Raw genomic sequence first — 6,737 nt, 5'->3', positions numbered from 1 at the left:
TCCCAGAGGAAAAACAGAAAGGCCCAAGTCTCATTTTCAAATTTTGGCCTTGAAATTTCAGGTCCTTAACACAGTGGAGCTGTGCCTAGAGCTGCCCAAAGTGACCTGTTCTGTACTTCCAGATCACTTCCACACCTACTGACCAGGGTAAGAGACTGGGGGCAGCAATCACTGGTCAAGAGCAATGGTGGATACTGTTCAGTGAGGACTTGTAGGAAACTGGCAATTACAGGGAATTCCATTGAAGGGGGATGACAATGGAGACCCTTACTTTCCCCATTATAGGCGTCAGCTGTAATGATACTCAGGAAAAAGGCATTCATGGACTGTGTGGTGCTCCTTGGTAGAGTTCAGTGATCTTAATTCCTGACTAATGGTTTGGTTTCTGTTCTGAAGACATGTATTGGCTTCTCGAATTTGATCCCAAGCCTCTGCTTGAAGCAAACTTTCTCGATCAGAAGAAGCTAAGCACAGGCATCTTCCACCCACACATGACATCCTCCGTGCTCTATCCGGGCCACAGGGGGGAGTGACTGCGCTGTAATGCAGGGAGCATCGAAATGAAAGCCCATGTCAGTGCGTGGCTGGTCTTCTTAGCTGTCCTGGGCTTAGCGCTCCTGGGCCGCCGCCACTGGGGCCACCAGCTCAGCTGCGGTCTTGTCTAGGGCAGGTTTCTTTGAGTAATCCCATAGTGCTTCCTATCCGGACATTTGTAGATCCTACCTCAATTGCATGTTGAAAGTCCATGGACACGCCCATGTTCAGCTCAACCTGGTCTGCAGGAATACTCAGCTTTTTACACAGCTCTTCCCGTAGGGACACCAGCACCTGGAAGTCTGGGTTTGGTCCTTGATTAAGATCATGTCCAAAGCTTCCTATGGTCATGAGCCTCACAAACTCCAGGCTGGGACAGTTGGCCTTTATGTATTCCACCATGGCAATCGTCCCTGAGGGTGGAAGGCCGTGTTTACTATCCTCTCCATCAGTGTTAATTTGAATCATGACCGTTAATTTTTCAGTAGAACCTTTCTTCTGCCAGGAACTATTCACTTTGTCTGCCAACTTTGCCAAGTCTACTGTTTGGAGCATGAAGAGGTTGGGGACAGCCATCAACTTGTTAACATTTTGTTTCTGTAAATGGCCAATAAAGTGCCATTTGATTTCAGGACATGAAGACAGAATCTTAGGATTTGATGTTTTTTCTAGTAGTTCCTGAACATAGTTGTCTCCAAAAGTGCGCTGGCCATGACCATAGGCTTCAATCACCATGTCTGCAGGTCTGGTTTTGCTGACTGCTCCTAGCCGGGGCTGGATGGCGGGAGATCCCGGGCCGCCGCGCCACAGCCTGCGGGACGCGCTCGTTCACTGCCCGCAGCGCGAACCCAACTCCCAGCTCCGCGGCTCTCCACATTCCCCGGAGACGACGCCCGCATATTTCTTTTATATGGTTATGAGCTCGTTGAGGAATATGTCCAGATACTACAGCTGGAAGGTCAAGGAGTTAATGATCATTGTCAGCTACATAACAAGGTGAGATCTGCCTGAGTTACAAGTGGCCCTTTCCTCAAAGAAAGGAAGAAAGAAAGAAAAGAGGGGAGAGGGAAAAGGAAGGGAAGAGTGGAAAGAAGAAGAGGAAAAGCAAAGGAAAGGAAAACACATCTACCTAGTCAGACAAGAGTACATATCAGTATGTAAAAGCAAGTAGTGCACTTTAGAAGTTTCCAGGTAAGTCTGAAAACATAGCTCAGTGGTAGGGTGTTTGGACAGATAGTTTTCAGGTAAAAAGTGCCTTCGAGAGATGTGCTTTAGAAATTATCACAAAACAATGGTGGAAATATACAGATTAAGTGCATATTTGAACCCTCTTAGCCCAGTGAGATGAAATACCTTATTTTCCTGACAAAGGCCTACAGAAGGCATGTTTACTCAGTCTACTCAGCTGCTTTTAATAACAACACTTATCTTTCAAACCCTTAGTCTATAATTTAGTAAGAGTCAAGTAACAAATTTTTATCTATTTCTATGGTTTTAAATATAAATATGAATGTGCATACCTAATCTATATTTTATATTCATATATAGATTTAAAACTATCTGGGATTATGTACATGTGTGATGAATTGCATTTAAAATATATACACATACCACATAGTAAGTTTTTTTTTTTTAATTTTAGGGAAAGAAAATGGTCATGAACGTAGGCTAAATAAGAATAATCAAATGCACAAAGAATTGACTTAAATAACGTATTTCCACCAAGTAATAATGTATATATATATTTATATGACATATATGTATGTAATATATATGTGTGTGTGTTTCATAACTTTTAATAAAGGTATAGAATATATCACACTTTCAATAATCAGATATGTTAGTAACATTGTCAACATTTTAAAATAAAAAGGTATTCCCTATAAATTATCTATCTATATCTACACACACATATATATATATGTATATTGCCATACTGTTTCTTTTCTTTCTTTTTTCTTTTTTGCTTTTGTCAATAAAATAGTCATCTGGTTTCTGCATTATATAATCTAGTCTTTTATATGTGAGGTGTTAAGTACCAACCTGCCTGTCAGTCTTCATCACCTTTCTTTCAATACAGGAAGACTGTATCTTCCAAAAGCTTTGTTGATTTGTTCAATTTAAGCATCATTTAAACACATGTATATCATCTTTTTGCTTTAAAGATAGCATTATGAGTAATAGGTTGAAGTAAATCTTACTATTCATGACCTTTTCCTAAAACATACAGTTTTTATTTTCAGAGATAGAAAAGAGTCAGATACAAAAGATGAAACCAACATATAGACTGGAACATTTAACAAGGAAAATACAACTGCAAAGAAAACCTGGGACCCTCTTGTTCAGTGGCACTGAGTCTACACTGATAGGTTCACCTGGAGAGGCCCAGAAGAGTCAGTTCCTATGCCCACAGCTTAATCCAGGTTCTTCAGGTCTCAATGGTCTATTTTGTCTCTATACTAACTTCTCATTCATTAACATACTGGTGATTTCAACTGTTCAGAGAATTACTTGCAAATTTCTTTTGGTATTATTCCTTATCCTATCCTTAGACCAAGTGAAACTTTGTGTAACTACACTTTCCTGTACAATTAAGGGATCACTTCTGTTAATCTTCCCAGCATCAGACAACTCTTTGTCCTTTCTTGTGGCAGCTGAAGAGAAAGATACAGCTCTTTAATTTCTGGAAGATGCTCCTCATCTCTCCCAATGGAGCCCATCTAGAGGCCCACAACTCTTGTGACTGTCAGCAAGAATGCTGTAGCAGCAATGTAGGTGTGGAGGGATGATCAATTTATAAGCCTGTTTGAAGCTGACCCCTCTGTGAGATGTCAGCACTTTCCACATTCAACTTCCTAAGTTTTAGAGATTTCTTCAATGAAAGAAAGTGATGTTTACTAGTAGTCATCGGTCAACATTAGTAGATATTCACTACATAGGTACTTTATATTGCATCATACTCATTCCATTCTATGAATTAATATTTATCTTTTAAAACAGTATGATGAGATGATATCTGTTGTTATAGTGAAGGGCAAAAGAAAATTGCCACCTCCCTTTACCCACAAAGTGATGCACTAGGTAACAGAGTTATTTCTGTCCTAAATATGTTCAACCAATAAACAAGATAGTAATTGAAGGAAAATATTCAATTTCATCTCTATATCTAGCCTAATAACTATTTACCATAAACAATAATTCTTGTTTAGTCTCTTGTTCACATTCTAATAAAATACAATTCTGTAATGATCTCACAGTCACCACATTCGTTGAGATAAAGCACTAGTTTATTTGTATTTGCACCAATTGAATCAGAGTGCCACCTTGTAAGCTCAGTGAACATTTACAAATTTAACACAAAAACTGAAAACAAACCATTAAAAAAATGAGAAAGATCAAAAACTAAACAGAGTAAGGAAAATGTTTGCAGAAACTGCAATTGCAACAGATATTATCTGTTTTATTTAAACCTTTTACTGAAAGATGCTCTCCTTGGAAAATTGCAACCTTACTACATTAACTGGCAGGTGTGAGAGCCCAAGGAAATAATTAACAGAGCAAAGAAAACATAAACTGTAAAGAACTACTTGATAAGCTAGATTTCATTATCAAATGAAAAGATGCACATTATTATTCAACAGGGAATTGTATGTTAAAACAGGATGTGGTGCCCTCTTTGATACTCACTAGAATGTCAAAATAAGAGATTATCAATGTCAAACATTGCCAAAGATTTATAACAATTTGCATTTTTTTCTTGAGAATACAATGTTGTACTGCTGCTTAGAAAAACAATGTGAGAAAAGAAAAACAATGTGAATGTTTTTTACAAGTTTACACTATGCTAATCATGAAATCTAATTCTACATGTTTACCTAAGAGAAATGTATATGTTTATATAAAATTTTAAATAAATGCTACTATAGCTTTCTTTATAATATATACATAAACTGGATGAAGTTTATGATATATGAACCTTTTATACACATACACAGACAGATTTCATACACATGTGTGTACAGAAAAGAAATTGATTTAAGCTCCTAGAAACAAATAAAACTACTACTTCAGATAGATCTTATATGTGATGATTACTCTGTTCATTGAGACTAAACTATGTGTTAGTAGTAGCTAGACATGGTGGCACATACCTTTAATCCTATCACAGAGGAGGCAGAGGTAGGAGGATTGCTGTGAAATCAAGACCAGCCTGAGACTGCATAGTAAATTCAAGGTCAGCCTGGGCAAAAAGTAAAAAACAAAAACAAGCCAAGTGTGTGTGTGTGTGTGTGTGTGTGTGTGTGTGTGTGTTAGAATTCTGTTACTGTCACAAGGTGCCTGAGAGAAATAATGTAAAAGGGGAAAAGACTTATTTCGGCTTATAATTCATGCTTCCTGGTTACCATTGCTTTGAGTCTAAGTAAGGCATACATCATAATGGTAAAGAACATTTCTTAGAGCAAAACAATGATGGCTGGAGAAATGGCTTAGCAGTTAAGATGCTGGCCTGCAAAACCAAGGACCCAGACTTAGTTCCCCAGTACCCACGTAAAACCAGATGCACAAAGTGGCACATATATCTGCAATTCATTACATTGGCAATAGACCCTGGCATGTCCATGCTCTCTCTTTCTCTCTCTCTTTCTGACTATGACCCCCCTCTCTCTACTTGCAAGTAAATAAGTGAACATATATAAAATAATAAAAGGCAATGAGAATAATAAATGAAAAATAAATGAAAGCAATGAAAATTTAAAGATATTGCCCTGAAGTAAAATAATACAAAACTTTATATATATTTTAAGTTGTCCAAAAATGAAAGGGAACATGTTATTTGTAGTACTTAAAGCATAAATTTTCTTTTTTCTTTTTTTTTTTTTTTTTCTGAGGTAGGGTCTTCACTCTAGCTCAGGCTGACCTGGAATTCACGATGGAGTCTCAGGGTGGCCTCAAACTCATAGCAATCCTCCTACCTCTGCCTCCCAAGTGCTGGGATTAAAGGCCACCATGCCCGGCTTAAAGCATAAATTTTACTAAAAAGCTTAAGTAACGTTTCTATTATTCAGTTTTCTTTTTTTCCTTTTTTTTTGCACGGAATTATGAGCAGCAGTCCTCTAGAGACAGACAGCTGGTAGCACGGGGAGTGTGTGCGTTAAGACCAGAGCCCGCAAGTGACACTTGGGATTTTCTATGAACATTCAAAACACAGTAACAGCTTCTCCAAAAAGTCCCCCTTCTTGGTGGCTAAGGTGACTGTTCTCAATGGTAAGTTCAGAAATAGTAATAAAATGGAAGATCTGAAAATTCTCATAGAGAAACAAAGTGAACAGTCTCCCCATTTCAACCACTGTTTGCAAATATTGATTTTTCATCTCTAGACCTCAGAGTATGTTTGAGTTGAGGCACTAAAGCAGCAATTGCTCAGACCCACAGAAAATTTTCATGCTGAATAAACCACCTCATAAGCAGAAGCAACATCTAGTGGATGTCTTCTTCACACAATGCCTCCCTGTGACGGAGCCTGGATTCTGGCTTTCAATTGATTTAATAGTTTTGTCACTTCAGAAAATTTCCTAGAACCTTAGGAAATGAAGTTCTTACATTTTTAAGGTGAAGTTTCTTATGAAGTGAAGGCATTACTTGTATTTTGCTAGGATAAAATATGGAGTGTTTGCTCTTTTCTGAGCTAATTTTTAAAAGAGATGCAGAATGTTGGTCAATGCAGGATATGACCTGTCTCAACTAAGATTGTCTAGGGGGTGGAGAGATGGCTTAGTGGTTAAGGCATTTTCCTGCAAAACCTATGGACCTAGGTTCAATTCTCCAGGTCCCATGTAAGCCAAACACACATGGTGGTGCATGCATTTGGAGTTCATTTTCAGTGGCTAGAGGCCCTGGTGTATCCATTCTCACTCACTCTCAATCCTCCATCTCTCCCTCTCTCTGTCTCAAATAAATAAATAAATATAAAAAGATTGTCTAGTCAATTTCCTGTTCCAAAAATATGATTTTGTTTTCAATAGGCAAGCCCTTTTTTTTCTATTGAATACTACTCCACAAATTTAATAATAGGAAGAATAAAGTTTATATATATATATATATTTATATTATTTATATATATATTCATATATGTATATATATAATTTTATTCTTCCTATTATATATATTATAATTATATATATTTATATACATAATATATTTAT

The 6,737-nt window shown here is 37.4% G+C and overlaps 1 pseudogene; it reads right to left on the bottom strand.

The window, feature by feature from the left end:
* Positions 1-645: 645 nt before the first annotated feature.
* LOC101615451 lies at positions 646-1,411 on the bottom strand (annotated as a pseudogene).
* Positions 1,412-6,737: the final 5,326 nt, after the last annotated feature.

Source organism: Jaculus jaculus, chromosome 10 (genome assembly GCF_020740685.1).
Source record: "Jaculus jaculus isolate mJacJac1 chromosome 10, mJacJac1.mat.Y.cur, whole genome shotgun sequence".
In the NCBI taxonomy this organism is placed as follows: Eukaryota; Metazoa; Chordata; class Mammalia; order Rodentia; family Dipodidae; genus Jaculus; species Jaculus jaculus.
The sequence above is the reverse complement of the archived record's forward strand: the minus strand, read 5'-3'. Positions and strand labels throughout refer to the sequence as shown.